This window comes from Sceloporus undulatus, chromosome 4 (assembly GCF_019175285.1).
Source record: "Sceloporus undulatus isolate JIND9_A2432 ecotype Alabama chromosome 4, SceUnd_v1.1, whole genome shotgun sequence".
NCBI lineage: Eukaryota > Metazoa > Chordata > Lepidosauria > Squamata > Phrynosomatidae > Sceloporus > Sceloporus undulatus.
In genome coordinates this window covers 186,373,845-186,392,689 of record NC_056525.1, presented here as the reverse complement: position 1 = coordinate 186,392,689, position 18,845 = coordinate 186,373,845, and positions in this window count along the sequence as shown.

Genomic DNA, 18,845 nt, shown 5'->3' with positions numbered 1-18,845 from the left:
ATGGAATACAGAGAAAGGCCTAAGGACTCAGATTTTACCTACACTGCGACCAGTGGTGTCACGAGGGGGTGTGGGGGTGTGTGGACTGCACCAAATGACCCCCTAGATCACCTGAGCCTAAGGAGGGGGGTGACCGCACTGCTCCCCAACCCTACCCTTTTGGCCGCAAGTGCGGTGTGACATTGATATGCTGTCTTTGTTTAAAATGCTTTGAAGATGGTGGGGAGTAGATGAAGCTCAGTGGGAGGAGTAAGGAGGGGGGCCCCGTAATTGTTTTTTTTTTTTTCCAATTAAAAGGTCAATTTCAAACTGTATTTTTTTTTAGAACCAAATGGAAGTTTATTTTATATTTATTCCAGTAATTTTTTCTTTACAAAACATCCTATTCTACCAATCTCACTCTCTATATGTAAATACCATGTAACTGCTCGTTGTTTGATCCACGCGATCTGCTTTTACATTCATGGTATGTGGGAATTTATGATTCATGAGGAACTTAGTGCAACAAAAGCATTACTAATGAGTCGTGTATGGTGTGAACTGGGGAGGGGCGGGGGGGGGGGAGGGACACCATGCGTGGGGGGCGAGCACCATGAGTTACTCCACTGGGGTGACACCAACCCTAGCGGATACCACGGCTCCGTGGACTTGAGTTGGGGTGGAAAATAAGACTGAATGGTAGAACAGAGATTCGGAGTTGCCTGAGGGCAAAGTTACATGGCCGGGCGAGGATGGAAGAAGAGCGGAGAGAAGAGAAGAGACAAAAGGATACCCTCGTTTTTATGCTATCAACCAACACTAGCATCATCATGGGGAAAAGATACCCAATGTCTTGTGCTTTCACCCCAGGGGACAGATCATTCATATTGTATTTCAGGTCCAAGCTGGAGAAGAACGAAAGCCTTCACAGTCCGGCAAATTGGACAACAGCGCTTGTCAGATTTTTCTCATACGAGTGGCCTCAGCAGGTTGCAAGTAGCCTGAGGGGAGCTACATTGGCTCCTTGTCCAAACTTCAAATTGAGTTTCAAATTGCTGTGTGGTTTATACGGCAGTGTGTGTGTTGGGCACTGTGTATGTTGGTTGAGGCACGGGCTCAGCCGGAGCTCCGTCCTCTTTGCCAAGAGCTTCATATGAAGCAAGTAAGTGACCATGTGAAATACACCCTGAGGTTAAAAATCTAAGGTTCCCTGCCTGTAGTGTAGTTTGTACTGTGATTCTGGTTGCGTTTGGGGCCTACCCAATATACTACGGTGAGACTGTAATGATACACAATGGTAACCAGGCATCATGCTGTACAGTTCCCTGCATCTCGCTTTGGACACTTAGTCCCAGGCCAGTTTTTTAGATATACTCCCAAGAGGGGCCTGTATGGCCTGTTACAGACTGCCAAAATAAAGCGGCGTCGCGGTCTCTTTGGAGGTATGCGGTTTTTACCTGATGCATGCATCCCTAAGGAATCCGGAAGCCTGCACCAAAGCTGCCCACCCAGTGCTTTGGAATGGAGTGTGGGCTGTGCGCGACCTCCGGACTCTTAGGGCCCATGCATCAGTTTAAACCGCATCCTCCAAGAGACCCGAAGCAGCTTTATTTGGCAGTCTCGTCACAGGGCCTATAGAACTGCAGCTTTTGCTTGTGTGTAGAGATTTCTTTTCTTGTACCAAACTGTATTTTCAGAGTTTGAGTCCTGCTTTCTTTCTGTCATCTACCATTCTGTCTGATGCACGGGCACAATGTCAAAAAACTTTCTTGAAGAAGTGGTGGACAACTTCCATTTATGAGCCTTTCAGATCAGTAAAGCTACTTAATTGAGAAATGTTATTTCCCAGCTCCTTTACAACTGGCTAACGCAAAGGTTATTTTGGGTATTCCTCCCTCACTGGAATGAATGGTCACCAACGATCTTGAAATGTTTCTATCTGAAGTCTCAATGTTGTTTTCCGGCCCCTTTATACATTGTACCAGTTGCCATCTTTATTTCCAACACCTCCTATCCCTGCCCCCCACCCCCCACCCCCAAAAACCACCATTTCTCATGCATGTTCCTAGTTCTCTCTCCGCGTCTGTAACAGAATCCCTCTTTGCTACTTGTCACTGGCTCACATAGCCGCTTTGATTGTTCTTTTACAGAAAAGCAGGTAGGGTACAAATAAAAGTGTTATTTATTTTATTATTTGCACTGTTCTCTTCTTTTAGTCATTTAAACATACTTTCCAGCTGAAATGAATTGTACTCATATGTCTGCTGTAGATGTGAATGTCAGAGAGTGCTGATGAACCAGACAACATCCAATAACAAGCAGAAATAACACCACACTGGGAAATAGTTAGTCTAAAACCATTTTTCCACCACATAGGGGGTGCTCTATAAGTGCCTTGATACTCTAGGAAAAGCCCTGAGTATCCTGGGCCAGAGCTTTCCAGACCCCCTCCCCATTATTGGGGCCCCTCCATTTTGGCACCGAGTAGCTGCCCACAGAGACATTCTATTTGTGCTCCCTGGCACAGACATCACTGCAGCAAGTTGCTCTTTCTGAAGTCCCAGAACAAAGTGCCCAGCCTTAATCACATGGCTGGTGCCTCATTCTGACCTCAGGGTTGGAGTGACTCACTGCCACCACAGCGAGTGGCACAGTAGTACATGTTTTTGAACAGCCACCCAGCATCAGCAATTCCACATCTAGAGCAACTAGTGACTTTTAAAAATCTGTTGTAAGGGGGTATATCCCATCGTTGGTGCTAAATTGGCTGAACATTGTCTGTATGTTTTTGCACCTGACTGGGAATTGGATCCTGCATTGGTCCATATCCCTAGTTGAGAGGATGAGGGGAGATCATTTTATATTGCTTGTGTAGACAGGGCCATAGTTGTTTAGATTTATGAGTCATTCAGTTTTCGTCTGCTCTCAGTTGCAGTCTGAACTTGTACATATGGAAAAGTTTTTCCATTTCTATAAGAAAACAGCTTCAGAATGCCTCTGTAAATCTCTGAAGCCTTGAGAAATCTTAAATTATATACAAATGGGTGCCCTGAATTAAGATAAATCAGGAAGAATGCTACATCCAATTGAAGGAAGAACTTTTTTTGCTTATTCCATTTAACTTTTGATTTTATTACACATTTTTTAAAAGATATCAACTCTGCTGACATTTCAATTGGCTATCAATGTCCTCTCATTACAATTATTTCAAGAGCTTTGAACTTATGCTTTGACAGGGAAGAAAGAACACTTGATGACATTAGTTTATGTTTTTCTTAACAAGCCTGTAGACTATGCCTTTAAAAGTAAAGTGTTCTAGAGCATAAAATCATTATAATTATGTGAGAAGGAAGATGAGATGTACAGTTTGTCCATTCGGAAGTTAAATTATCCTTGACTATGCTTAGAAGACATGCGAAAAGTGAAGTAACTTCATGAAAATTGGATGTGAGTAGAGTGCACTCTTTGTTGGTGCACAGCAATTCTGTGGAGCTTCTTAATATTATTGATTTTCTCCAAGTAATGAAGAAACATTTCCCATAGAAAACTTATAGCCCAAGTTCTTAAAAGAATAGCTACATACTTTCTAAAGTTCTCAAGAAGTTTTTCAGGTGAAAAAAATCAGTTATTTGTTTGCGTACTGTGTTATGTACTCTCCCATTATCTCAACAACATGGATATGGTCTTTCCTCCAGATAAACCAAGGGTTTAATGATGTGACAGGGTTAAGTTACATCTACTGTGGACTAGCATTAGGGATGGCAGAATATTTCAAATATTTTTTAAATGGTTGGAAAACATTTTTTTTAAATGCTGAAAACCCAGAGGAGAAGACTCCTGGAATGAGAAATGTTTTGCGTTTGGGACTTTTTCCTGTGAAAAAAAAAATGCAGAAACAATATTTCATATGGGGAAATTCTAGTGCAGATTTTTGTGCAGAAATATGGTTTCACAGAAAATGCTATAAGGGGGAATTGGCATCAATTTGCACACGTTAGTTGTGCATAGAAAACAACAGTTTTTCTGCATACAAATTATATTTCTGCATTGAAATATTTTGATTAAAATGCTTTTTTTCCTGAGGTAAAAAAACTGGTTTTTGGCCAGGTAAGCCCTAGAAACTCTGGCAGGCCTAGCTAGGGTCCTTGTTATTTGAGGGTCAGTTAAAGGAGGGCTCTCAGATTCATTTCAAGGAATTCAGCACCTTTTTCATTTGCATTTCAGTGGTTGTTTGAATGTATCACTATCAATAGATCTATAAAGAATGGTAGAGAGAAGGTTTTAGGCACCTTTAAGTCTCCCCTGTTCCTCAATTTGAAGGTGTAACCTCTGGAGTGGTGGTTACCAATATACAAATGGATCAGTGGGAAGTATATGGTCTAAAGGTTGAAATTTACTTTACAGTTTACTTTACATTGTTATCTCAAGAGATGTTTAACAATGATACATGTTTGTATAAAACACTGAGAATCTTCTCTAATATATGGGTGTGGACAAGACATAGTGAAAATGTTGAAAAAAGAAGGGCTTTTTACCAGATGCGTAACAGCTAAAAAGGTACAAATGTATACATTGATGCAGAGAATACTAGAGAGTATCATACATTTAAACCTGAACTTTTCCTTCTGAGGTTGATAGTAAGCAATTGAAAAGAACTGTGGAAGTATTTCATATCTGATCATGTATAATATTTTACATGTAAATTTTATGTGACAAGAGAGGAGGTATAAACGAAGGAGTTTATTATAACTACAGAAAAGATAGTTGGAAATCATATATGATTGCAGGTGTAATTTTTTTTTGGTATGCTTTTTTTCCTTTTTGTATTTTGTTTGATGTTTTTAGTCGTGTGTTGGGTTGTGTTGGCATATCCATGTTGTTAGAAAATGTAGAATTTGCATAGCAAGGATATTTTAGAAAGGATTGGGAGGTCAGACCAGACAAAACCCACCTACGACTAGCAATTGAGATACGTAACTACACAGCCTGATATAGAATCTTCAAAAGCTTTCAACATTCAAACATATGATTAAAATGACAGAAACAACAGTCAGATAATATTCAAGATCCCGGCACACTAAAGTCGTTCAGCACTGAGAATTACCAAAGACCTAAAGGAAAACCACTCTTTTTTTTTTTGTTTTTTTTTTTTTCTTTCCCCCCTCTCGAGTGTCTCCTCCCCCCCCCCTCTCTCTTCCGCGATTTTTGTGCACGTGCCCCTGGTGAACTGAAGTCTGCGGTCTCAATTCCTCATGGAGAGGCAGGCCCCAGTGGCCAAAATGGTGTGCACACCCATGGCACGCGCGCAGAGCCACACCAAGGGAGCATGCAGCCAGGGCACCACATGGGGCACCCAATGGGGCTTGAATATATGTGAATTTACATTTTGTGGGAAAGGGGGCGTCCGAATGTATCCCCACAAAAACGGAGGAGGGGCTGATCTTTTTTTCTTCTTGAAACAAGTAAAATATTGATTTGCCATAGTTGAACCTTCAGATATCATTGGATTTGTTTATATTTCTACTCTTATTCTACAACTTCAAACCTCAGATACCTTAATTACTAAATTATTTTTCTTCTCAATAATATTGTCTCACATTGAATTTCTTAAATACTGAAGCAATTACACATATTGGCATTTTGTGGACAACAGTATCCAAACTACAAAAGTTTTGACAATAGTTCTTTAAAAAACTTTTTAGAACGTCAATTTTGCCTTACTGTCAATTCTGCCTATTACCTATAATATTTAGCATCTGTTTTCACTCCCACCAGAAATGATTTTGAACTTGGGCATGATTTAGTGGAACATACTTCTCTTCAGATGCCTGAAGAAAATGGTTAAACAAAGATGCATATTTATAATAGAGATTTATGATTGGTTTAAAGAGTTCTTGCTGTAAACAACACCCATAATATCTCCATCAGAAAAAGGCTAAATGACACTCAAGTGATATACTCCCTGGAGAAAGGGTTAGATAACTGAGACACAATGAAGCAATGCAAGCTGGGGTGGTTATAGATTTAATTCTCTGTATTATTTTTCACTGAGAAGGATTTTTCCTCCCAAACTGTTCACCCTGTAGCTACCACAGGATGGAAAAATGGTTTCCTATATTGTCCAACTGACACGAAGATGCACTAGACTCTGACAGAGAATGAGACAACACTTGGCTATTTAATATCAAACTTTTCATATAGAAGGAAGCTATGCAGCTCTGGAGTTTTAACAAGAATTTTTGTATTGACAATGGTGGTGAAATAAGGAGCGTTCATAATATTTTTTTTTTAAAAAATGGTATAAAAACTACGCAAACAGTTTTTCATAGGTGATCCCAGGTAAAGTGCATATTAGTTTCTAGTTTAGAGGTTACTTATTAAAAGGTATTAAAGACTCGTGGTTGGTTGGGTAGGGCTGCAGATGCCATAGACATCTGGACTTGACAGTTGACATTCTAGCCAGTTCCATCACCTGTGCTCTCCTGGTATCAACCTCAAGTTTATTTGGTTCTTCACAGGAATAGAAGAATAGTGGTGGCACAGTGATAAATGCCAGTACTTCAGCCACAAGGTTTGTGAGTTCGATCAGAGGCAGGGCTCCATAGTTGACTCAACCTTCCCATCCTTTCATAAAGGTCATGTAAAATGAGTACCCAGTTTTGTTGAGGGCAATTATATTACAGAAGACTATAAATCGCTTAGAGAGTGCTGAGTTCACTGACAAGTAGTATAGAAGGTATTATTGCTACTGCTATTGCTAGAACCCATTTCAGCACTTGTGGACACCAGATCAGACCCTTCAACCCACAAAACATTTTTTTTTATCCTTATAACTTTCATCTGTCAGTCTTCTATGGCTTTCCTGAATATTATAGCTGGAAAACAGAGATCAGTCGTGTCCTATCATAACATGGATAGCGCTCAAGCTCTAGCGGACTTCTCCCAGATTTTCTGGCAAATCATGCCCATGATATATACCTGGAGACCTGGGTGCCATTTGTTGAAAAATGGTGAAATATTTTAGATTGACAGGTGGCTTATATCCCCGTGGAACTGCCAATAGATGCTGAGTCAGAAGCACAAGACATGATGCTTGCTGAGGTTGCCTCATGCAGCAAGGCACCAGATGATGATACACAACCAATAATGTATATAACTGGGCTAGGAGACAGGTCATATGTGTGATGAATTGGTGTGGGCTGGTTCTAGTTGGAATGAATTGAAGCTGATAAGCTTACTGATGTACTACAGACAGAAGAAGTTGTGGAAGTCGGAAAGGACAATTTGCAAATTTTTGTACTCTTTCAACTCACGATATAGAACCTCCAAAGACATGGATTGAAATCAACAGTTCTTTGAGTTATTATTCAGTGCGAAAGTTGGTCAGTGGGTTGCCCAATGACCTATATCTGGAGTTGTTTTGGTTTTGGGGTTTTTTTTGCTTCTGTATTTCTATAATATTGTTTGAGCTGCATCTGAGTTCATCGTCCTCAGATTGTGCTGAAGTTGGCTCCTGAAACCGCTATGTACATTAGAGAGCCAATACCATTCACTTTGCCAATTGATACATTTTGAAAATCCAAAGTTAAATTCCTATTGTACGATCACTGGTGCCTCCGCGGATACGAATGATGCGGTCGTTACGAAATTTCCGGATACTGAAAAGTTGGATGTGGCAAAACTGTTTCGCGGTTCGAAATATTTGTTCGGTGTTTACGAATTCATTTCGGCGGCGAACTTCAAAATGCTTTGCAAGTTGCAGCTATGGCGTTTCCAGTTGCTAACGGCAAAGCTTTTTCGGTTACGAAATTTTCTTGTGGTTACGAAGGCAATGGCGGACAACGAATTAATTTCGTTAACCGAGGCACCGTGTATAGTTCCAATGGAGGGTTCCACCACAAGACATGTTTTTGGCTAGTATTCAACCACACATATATTGCCACACTGAATACCATGAGATATGAATTCGAGTCTTTACGTTTACATTTTTCATTGTGTTGTTTGCCATGTTGCTTACACCACTATAAGGGCTTATGGCATCTGTCACATGGCAGAACGTAATGGGGAGCATAGCGGGCAGCTCTTGTTCACTCTCATTCATGTTGCCTTGACATTATCAGCCAACATTTGTGTATGTCCCCTAATTGTGTGTCCATTATCCTGCAATAAAGAGTAATTTTTAGCACACTGTTCATTCACAGATTTCACGACACTTTCCCTATGAAATGAAACGCATGTGCTAAAATTATGTCGTTATTCCATGAACTATGATCAATTATGGTTGACCTACCAATACACGTCATCTGATAATCTTCAATCAATTGTGGCAGTCAATGATGGAGCCTCCCGATATGCTTCCTGTCACTTTTTTGGCCATGTCGGAAAGAGTCATGTGAAAACCTTTTAGTACTTTACAAAATCAAAATAAGATCAGTGACCTAGAGATTCTCATCATGGCTGAAACAAGCCTTTCTCTGTTGTCCAATTGCCAGACTATCGCCATATGTTTCCTTTCTAACAAGCGATTGGAGTTGTAAAATTGTGTAAAATTATTAATGAGCTGAAAAATCAAATTTCCAGCTTCAAACCGTAACTGAACACATATCAATCATTCTTTATTTGTTTTATTTGTTTGGCATATGTCCTATTTTAATAATTGTGTGTTCAAAATATTGCCAATCTTATTCGTTAAAGTGGTATAAGCAAGAAACAAGAACAAAGTTTTAACTTTTATGATTACCCAGGTGTTTATACATCCAACCTGTAACTTTATAGCCCAAATAAACGGGTGTTTACGAAATAATCAAATACAGACTGTTTTATGGGTGCTTTATGGGCGCTGGAGGAAGTTAGCCTATCTCTAAACCAGATTGTGTGACATTGTTGTGTGGCCCCATTATGTTGTTCTCGAGCAATGTGAAGTTTGATTCAATAGTGAACATGGTGGGAAATTGGGGTTCATGAGAGCCATTTTTAGAGATTGGATAGAGCCAAGCTGAGGTGTTTGTCATGTTTCCTTTCCACATCGATTGATTTTCTCTTCGAGTCTTGTCTCATGTGTTGGGCCATTCATCTCCACCATTTTCCTAGATGTGTCTGGAGTACGGAGGTGGGGTGTTACAAAACTATAAACTTGGTTGTATGCCTGTGCCCTGCAATTTACTCTTATGTGTTGCCATCAACGCCCACAGTAGCGATTAGACGAAAAATGGATAGCATGGATGCTTGGCCTTGGAAGCTGTATGAGCCCCATACCTAATTTCACCCAACCACAGCATGAGTCTGTTCTGTCGGGGATTGTCGACTCTTCACTTGCGTCGGGTCTCCTATTTTTGTGCCTTTCCTGAGACACCTAATGAAAGAGGATGAAGCAGGTTTTCTACGCCTTGCCAAGCAAAAGCGAAAAAATAAATAGTATAGATTGGGATTTGTAAACAGCCCCTTCCCCCAAAACGTTTTTCGCAGGCCATGCCTCACGAGTTTCCAGCTCTGTCTTGCTCCCCATGCAAGACCCCGACTTGTCCCCCCCTTGATCCCATATTAAAGAGTCCATTTTAAAAAAGTGAGTACCGACTTCTCTTTTAAAGTGCTCTCTCTTAACTCCTGATTCAGTTCATCTCTGCCATTGAATGGGAACTATAGTTTTGAAAAGCCCTGCCCCCCCCCCCAAAAACAAAGAAGAGCAGGGAATATCCCCTAGCAGAATACGTAATAGGCAGTAAATGGTGTAGGCTGCTCGATTCCTCCTTCAACCATTTTCTTCTAGGTATAGCCAGAACAGAATGGGCTGTCCCAACATTTTTCTCGATTGGCTGGTACGATTTGTCCAGTTCCTCCAGATTGGTAGGACGTTCCTCCAATCATATACTCTTAATGCTGATAGTGCTTGCATCCTATGGGTATGTCTCGTGTTGCCCTCAACTCACACAAGGTGACACCAAAACAGACACCAAAAACCTATAACCCTTCATAATTGGAATTTGTAATTCTTCTCTAATTTCATTATTTGGATAGTAACCAATGTGTAATTTTTTGCAATTTTCTTTCTACTGCACGAAAATATTCAAACTGCCCGTTTTTGAAAACTATTCGCTTCGCTTCGGGAGTTTCCGGTTTTGCGGCTTGGGAAACACTATTGTGCAGCTTTGGAATCTGAGTATAATGTCTATGTTGTTTAATGTTTGCATCAAAAACGCATGTCTCTGTTCTGGAATAGCTGTTCTGCCACATGAACAATATCTTCTTTGCATATGTTTTTTGTTGTTGTGGGTCTCACAAAAATATGTTGTTTCTTGCATAGAACATGCTTCATTGTCACAACTATGCATTAGGAAAATTCACAGCACTTTTTTTCTTCACACACGACCACGACTGTTTTGTCAACTCTAGTACTTCTGTGCATCAACTGGTTGTCCTCCTCCTGCCCCAAAAGTGCAGAGCAAAATGTCAAATTTTGTACAGAATGATCTCAAACTCCAGATGTCTCATGCGGACAGGATTTTGCTTCGCTCAGGGGTCTTCTGCTGACCTTACGTTATTTTTTTAAAAAAAACATCCCTTTTTTAAGCTACTGTCCATCTTTCCATTCCTACTTCTACTTCCCTTACTAATACGACCGTACCTTCTCGGAAACTAATGCCTCGTTCCTTAAATATCACATCGTCTCCCCTTGTCCTTGTACCTACTACGTAGTCTTGCTTCCTGGCACGGAGCCTTTCTCTTTTCTCCTCCCTGTTCTACGTGTCCCTGCCTTCTCGGATCCCTCTGTCTTTCCTTGCCGTGTGCTCTCCCTTCCCCGCCTCGGTTCCCTCCTTCCTCCTCCCCTCCCAGGTTCTCTTTTTCCGTTCCGGGCCCTCCGCGCTCATTCCTCTATTCCCCCCGCGCCCTTCCTGTCTTTTCGCTGCATCTGAAAGTGAAGCTCTCGGCCCCCTGGCCCCGCCACCTCGGCCTTCCCCTCGGCCCGCCTCTCTGTTCCCTGTTCTTCTTCCGGACTCCTGCCTAATTTCTGCACCTGTGCCCGGCCTCCCCTTGGACTCTCCCCCCCTTTCCCTGGCTCCCGGCGACTTATATTTGCGGCGTAGCAATTCTGACGTATCGGTGCAGCAGCTTACAGACGGAGCTGCGCAGGTACGCCGCAAATCAAAAAGAAGCGGAAAAAAGCAGCACCTTTTTAATGCCGCTTCTTCCCGCTTGGGGCGTGCGGGGGGCGTGTTCATGACGGCATTCAGGTAAAGCCCGTCTGAAGGCTCTACCTTCATGGCGTCATGAGTACATCCCTTTTTGCCCGTCTGTAGCCCGCCAATGTAACCAGCATCATTCTGTACAGTTCCCTGCATATCTCTTTGGAAATTAGTCCCAGCAAGTTTTAGATATACTCCCAAGAGGGAATGTATATAACTTCAGCTTTTGCTTGTGTGTAGAGATTTCTTTCTCTGTACCAAACTGTAGTTCAGAGTTCTTGAGTCCTGCTTTCATTTCTGTCATCTACCATTCTGTCTGATGCACAAGGCAAGACTGTCAAAAAAGCTTTCTTGAAGAAAGTGGGGATAACTTCCATTTATGTAGCCTTTCAGATCAGTAAAGCTACTTAAATTGAGGAAAGTTATTATCCCAGCTCCTTTACACTGGCTAACTGCAAAGGTTATTTTGGGTATTCCTCCCTCACTGGAATGAATGGTCACCAACATGATCTTGAAATGTTCTATCTGAAGTCTCAATGTATTTTTCCAGGCCATTTATACATTGTACCATTTGCCATCTTTATTTTCCAAAAGCATCTATCCCTGCCCCCCACCCCCACCCCCCAAAAAAACAACCAAATTTCTCATGCATGTCCTAGTTCTCTCTCCAGTCTGTAACAAATCCCTCTTTGCTACTTGTCACTGGCTTCACATAGCCGCTTTGATTGTTCTTTTACAGAAAAGCAGGGTACAAATAAAAGTTTTATTTATTTTATTATTATTCACTGTTCTCTTCTTTTAGTCATTTAAACATACTTCCAGCTGAAATTGTAATCATATGTCTGGCTGTAGATGTGAATTCAGAGAGTGCTGATGAACACCAGACAACATCCAAATAACAACAGAAATAACACCACACTGGGAAAATAGTTAGTCTAAAACCATTTTTTCCACCACATAGGGGGTGTCTATAAGTGCCTTGATACTCTAGGAAAAGCCCTGAGTATCCTGGTGCCAGAGCTTTCCAGACCCCTCCCCATTATTGGGGCCCCTCCATTTTGGCACCGAGTAGCTGCCCACAGAGACATTCTATTGTGCTCCCTGGCACAGACATCACTGCAGCAAGTTGCTCTTTCTGAAGTCAGAACAAAGTGCCCAGCCTTAATCACATGGCTGGGTGCCTCATTCTGACCTCAGGGTGAGTGACTCACTGCCACCACAGTGAGTGGCACAGTAGTACATGTTTTGAACAGCCACCCAGCATCAGCAATTCACATCTAGAGCAACTAGTGACTTTTAAAAATCTGTTGTAAGAGGGGTATATCCCATCGTTGGTGCTAAATTGGCTGAACATTGTCTGTACTGTTTGCACCAGACATGGGAATTGGATCCTGCATTGTCCATACTCCTAGTTGAGAGGATGAGGGGAGATCATTTTATATTGCTTGTGTAGACAGGGCCATAGTGTTAGATTTATGAGATCATTCAGTTATTCTTGCTCTCAGTTGCAGTCTGAACTTGTACAATATGGAAAAGTTTTTCCATTTCTATAAGAAAACAGCTTCAGAATGCCTCTGTAAAATCTCTGAAGCCTTGAGAAATCTTAAATATTGTAATACAAATGGTGCCTGAATTAAGATAAATCAAGGAAGAATGCTACAATGCAATTGAAGGAAGAACTTTTTTTGCTTATTCATTTAACTTTTGATTTTATTACACATTTTTATAAAAGATATCAACAATCTTGCTGACATTTTCAATATGGCTATCAATGTCTCTCATTACAATTATTTCAAGAGCTTTGAACTTTATGCTTTGACAGGGAAGAAAGAAACATTGATGACATTAGATTTTATGTTTTCTTAACAAGCCTCTGTAGACTATGCTTTAAAAAGTAAAAGTGTTCTAGAGCATAAAAATCAATTATAATTATGTGAGAAGGAAAGATGAGATGTACAGTTTTGTCAACTTCTGGAAGTTAAATTATCTTGACTATGCTTAGAAGACATGCTAAAAGTGAAGTAACTTCATGAAAATTGATGTGAGTAGGAAGTGCACTCTTTTTGGTGCCACAGCAATTCTGTGGAGCATTCTTAATATTATTGATTTCTACCAAGTAAAAATGAAGAAACATTTCCCATAGAAAAACTTATAGCCAAGTTCTTAAAAGAATAGCTACATACTTTCTAAATTTCTCAAGAAGTTTTTTCAGGTGAAAAAAATCAGTTAATTTGTTGCTTACTGTGATTATGTACTCTCCCATTATCTCAACAACATTGATATGGTCTTTCTTCCAGATAAACCAAGGATTAATGATGTGACAGGTTAAGTTACATCTACTGTGGGCTAGCATTAGGGATGGCAAGAATATTTCAAAATATTTTTAAATGGTTGGAAAACATTTTTTTTAAAATGCTGAAAAACCCAGAGGAGAAGAATCCTGGAATGAGAAGATGTTTTGCAGTTTGGGACTTTTTCTGTGAAAAAAAAAATGCAGAAAACAATATTTCAATATGGGGAAATTTCTAGTGCAGAATTTTTGTGCAGAAAATTATGTTTGCACAGAAAATGCTATAATGGGGAATTTAGCATCAAATTTGCACACAGTTAGTTGCATAGAAAACAACAGTTTTCTGCATACAAATTAATATTTCTGCATTGAAATATTTTTGATTAAAAATGCTTTTTTCCTGAGGTAAAAATACTGGTTTTTGGACCAGTTAAGCCCTATGAAACTCTGGCAGGCCTAGCTAGGGTCTTGTTATTTGAGGGTCAGATTAAAGGAGGGCTCTCAGATTCCATTTCAAGGAATTCAGCACCTTTTTCATTTGCATTCAGTGGTTGGTTTAGAATGTATCACTATCAATAAGATCTATAAAGAATTGGTAGAGAGAAGGTTTTAGGCACCTTTAAGTCTCCCCTGTACTGAATTTGAAGGTGTAACCTCTGGAGTGGTGGTTACAATATACAAATGGATCAGTGGGAAAGTATATGGTCTAAAAGGTTGAAATTTACTTTACAGTTACTTTACATTATTATCTAAAGAGAATGTTTATAAAATGATACACTGTTTGTATATAACACCTGAGAATCTTTCTATAATATATATGGGTGTGACAAGTACATAGTGAAAATGTTGAAAACAAGAAGGGGCTTTTTACCAGATGCGGTAAAAGCTAAAAAGGTACAAATGTATACATTGATGCAGAGAATACTAGAGAGTATCATACATTTAAACCTGAACTTTTCCTTCTGAGGTTGATAGATAAGCAATTAGAAAAGAACTGTGGAAGTATATTTCAATATCTGATCATGTATAATATTTTACATGTAACATTTTATGTGACAAGAAGAGGAGGTATAAATAAAGGAGTTATATTATAACTACAGAAAAGATAGTTGGAAATCATATATGATTGCAGTGTAATTTTTATTTTTGGTATGCTTTTTTTTCTTTTTGTATTTTGTTTGATGTATTTTAGTCTGTGTGTTGGTGTTTGGCATATCCATGTTTTAGAAAATGTAGAATTTGCATAGCAAGGATATTTTAGAAAGGATTGGGAGGTCAGACCAGACAAAACCACCTAGCTATGCAATTGAGGTATTACGTAACTACACAGCTGATATAGAATCTTTCAAAAAGCTTGTTAAACATTTCAAACATATGTATTAAAATGAACAGAAAATACAGTCAGATTTAATATTCAAGATTCCTCTGGCACACTAAAGTAGTTCAGCACTGAGAATTTACCAAAGACCTAAGGAAAAACTTGTGAATTATGTAAAATATATTGTTTTAGTGTCTATTATAGTTGTCTCTCCATTTTTGTGAACTTGAAGTCTGCGGTCTCAATTCCTCATGGAGAGGCAGGCCCCAGTGGCCAAAATGGTGTGCACACCCATGGCACGCGCGCAGAGCCACACAAGGGAGCATGCAGCAGGGCAACACATGGGCACCAATGGGGCTTGAATATATGTGAATTTACATTTTTGTGGGAAAGGGGGCGTCCGGAATGTATCCCCCACAAAAACGGAGGAGGGGCTATATTTTTTCTTCTTGAAACTAAAAGTAAAAATATTGATTTGCCATATTTGAACCTTTCAGATATCATTGATTTGTTATATTTCCTACTCTTATTCTACAACTTCAAAACCTCAGATACCTTAATTACTAAAATTATTTTTCTTCTCAAATAATATTTCTCAAATTGAACTTTCTTAAATACTGAAGCAATTACACATATTGGCATAATTTGTGGACAACAGTATCCAAATACAAAAGTTTGACAATAGTTCTTTAAAAAAACTTTTTAGAACTTCAATTTTGCCATTACCTTTTCAATTCTGCCTATTACCTATAATATTAGCATCTGTTTCACTCCTACACAGAAAATGATTTTGAACTTGGGCATGATTTAGTGTAACATACTTCTCTTCAGAGTGCCTGAAGAAAATGGTTAAACAAAGATGCATAATTTATAATAGAGATTTATGATTGGTTTAAAGAGTTCTTGTGTAAACAACACCCATAATATCTCCATCAGAAAAAAAGGCTAATATGACACTCAAGATAGATATACTCCCTGGAGAAAGGTTAGATAACTGAGACACAATGAAGCAATGCAAGCTGGGGTGGTTATAGATTTATATTCTCTGATATTATTTATATTCACTGAGAAGGATTTTTCCTCCAAACTGTTCACCCTGTAGCTACCACAGGATGGAAAAATGGTTTCCTATATTGTCAACATGACAGAAGAAATTGCACTAGACTATGAACAGAGAATGAGACAACACTTGGCTATTTATATCAAACTTTTCATATAGAAGGAAGCTATGCAGCTCTGGAGTTTTAACAAGAATTTTGTATTGACAATGGTGTGAAAATAAGGAGCGTTCATAATATTTTTTTAAAAAATGTATAAATACGCAAACAGTTTTCATAGGCGATCCCAGGTAAAGTGCATATTAGTATTCTAGTTTAGAGGTTACTTATTAAAAGGTATTAAAGACTCTGGTTGTTCTGGGTAGGGCTGCAGATGCCATAGACATCTGACTTGACAGTTGACACTTCTAGCCAGTTCCATCACCTGTGCCTCTCCTGGTATCAACCTCAAGTTATTTGGTTCTTCACAGGAAATAGAAGGAAATAGTGGTGGCACAGTGATTAAATGCCAGTACTTCAGCCACAAGGTTGTGAGTTCGATCATAGGCAGGGCTCCATAGTTGACTCAACCTTCCATCCTTTCATAGGTCAGTAAAATGAGTACCCAGTTTGTTGAGGGCAATTATATTACAGACTATAAATCGCTTAGAGAGTGCTGAGTTCACTGACAAGTAGTATAGAAGTGTATATGCTACTGCTATTGCTAGAACCCATTTCAGCACTTGTGGACACCAGATCAGACCCTTCAACCCACAAAACATTTTTTTTATCCTTATTAACTTTCATCTTGTCAGTCTTCTATGGCTTTCCTGAATATTATAGCTGGAAAACAGAGATACAGTCGTGTCCTATCATCACATGATAGAGCTCAAGCTCTAGCGGACTTCTCCCAGATTTCTGGGCAAATCATGCCCATGGATATAACCTGGAGACCTGGGTGCCATTTGTTAGAAAAATGTGAAAATATTTTGATTGACAGGTGGCATTATATCCCGTGGAACTGCCATAGAATGCTGAGTCAGAGCACATGACATGATGCTCTGCTGAGGTTGCCTCATGCAGCAAGGCACCAGATGATGATACACAACCAATAATGTATATAACTGGGCTAGGAGACAGGTCATATGTGATGAATTGGTGTGGGCTGGTCTAGTTGGAATGAATTGAAGCTATAAGCTTAGCTGATGTACTACAGACAGAGAAGTTGATGGAAGTCGGAAAGGACAATTTGCAAATATTTGTACATATTTCAACTCACGATAAAGAACCTCCAAAGACGTGAATGAAATCAACAGTGTCTTTGAGTTATTATTCAGTGCGGAAGTTGGTCAGTGTGTTGCCAATACCTATATCTGGATTTTTGGTTTTGGGTTTTTTTTGCTTCTGTATTTCTATAATATTGTTTGAGCTGCATCTGAGTTCATCGTCCTCAGATTGTGCTGAAAGTTGGCTCCTGAAACTGCAGTACATTAGAGAGCCAATACCATTCACTTTGCCAATGATACATTTGAAAATCCAAAGTTAAATTCATATGTACATATATTTCAAATGGAGGGTTCACACAAGACAGTGTTTTGCTAGTATCAACCAACACATATATTCCACACTGAATACCATGAAGAAATATGAATTGATCTTTAAGTTACATTTTCATTGTGTTGTTTGCCATGTTGCTACACCACTATAATGGCTATGGAATCTTTCACATGGCAGAAAGTAATGGGAGCATAGCGGGAAGCTCTTGTCACTATCATGCATTTGCTTGAAAATTATCAGACAACATTGTGTGATGTCACCATAATTGTGTCATTATCCTGCAAATAAAGAGTAATTTTAGCACCACTTTTCATTCACAGAACTTTCCTATAAATGAAAAGCAGTGCTAAAATTATTCTTTATTCATGAGATAATGATACAATTATGGTGACGCTGCATAACGTCATCTGATAATCTTCAAGCAATTGTGCAGTAATGATGGGAGCATCCCGATATGCTCCTGTCACTTTTTGCCATGTGAAAGAGTCATGTGGAAAGAACTTTTAGTACTTTACAAAATCAAAATAAGATCAGTGACATAGAGAATTCTCATCATGCTGAAACAGCCTTATCTGTGTGCAGAATGCCAGACTATCGCCATAGTTTCCTTTATAACAAGCGATGGAGTTAAAAGTGAAAATTATTAATGAGCTGAAAAATCAAATTTCAGCTCAAACAGTAACTGAACACATATCAATCATTATTTATTTGTTTTATTTGTTTTGGCATATGTCCTATTTAATAATTGTGTTTCAAAATATTGCCAAATATATTAGTTAAAGTGGTATAAGCAAAGAAACAAGAACAAAGTTTAACTATTTATATTACCCAGGTTTATACATCCAACCATTAAATTAATAGCCAAATAAAAAGGGATTTTAAGAAATAATATAAAATACAGACTGTTTTAGGGATTGCTATGGGCTGGAGGGAAGTAGCTATCTCTAAAACCAGATTGTGACATTGTTTTGCCCCATATGTGGTTCGAGCAATGAAGTTGATCAGATAGTGAACATGGTGGGAAAGGGGTCATGAGAGCATTTTTAGAAGATGATAAGAGCCAAGCTGAGGTGTTTTCAGTTCCTTCCACATAGATTGATTTTCTCTTCAGAGTCTTGTCTCATGTGTTGGCATTAATCTCAACCATTTTCAGAGTGTGTCTGGAGTACGGAGGGGGTGTTAAAAACTATAAACTTGGGTGTATGCCTTGCCCTCAATTTACTCTTATGTGTGCCATCAACGCCCACAGTAGCATTAGAAGAAAAATGGATAGCAGGGATCTTGGCCTGAAGCCTGTATGAGCCCATAGCCTAATTTCACCCAAGCCACAGCATGAGTCTGTTCTGGGATTTCGACTCTTCACTTCGGGTCTCTATTTTTGTGCATTCCTGAGAAACATAATGAAAGAGGATGAAGGAAAGGTTTCTAAGGCCTTGCCAAGAAAAAGCGAAAGAAAAGAAATAGTATAGATTGAGGATTAAAAG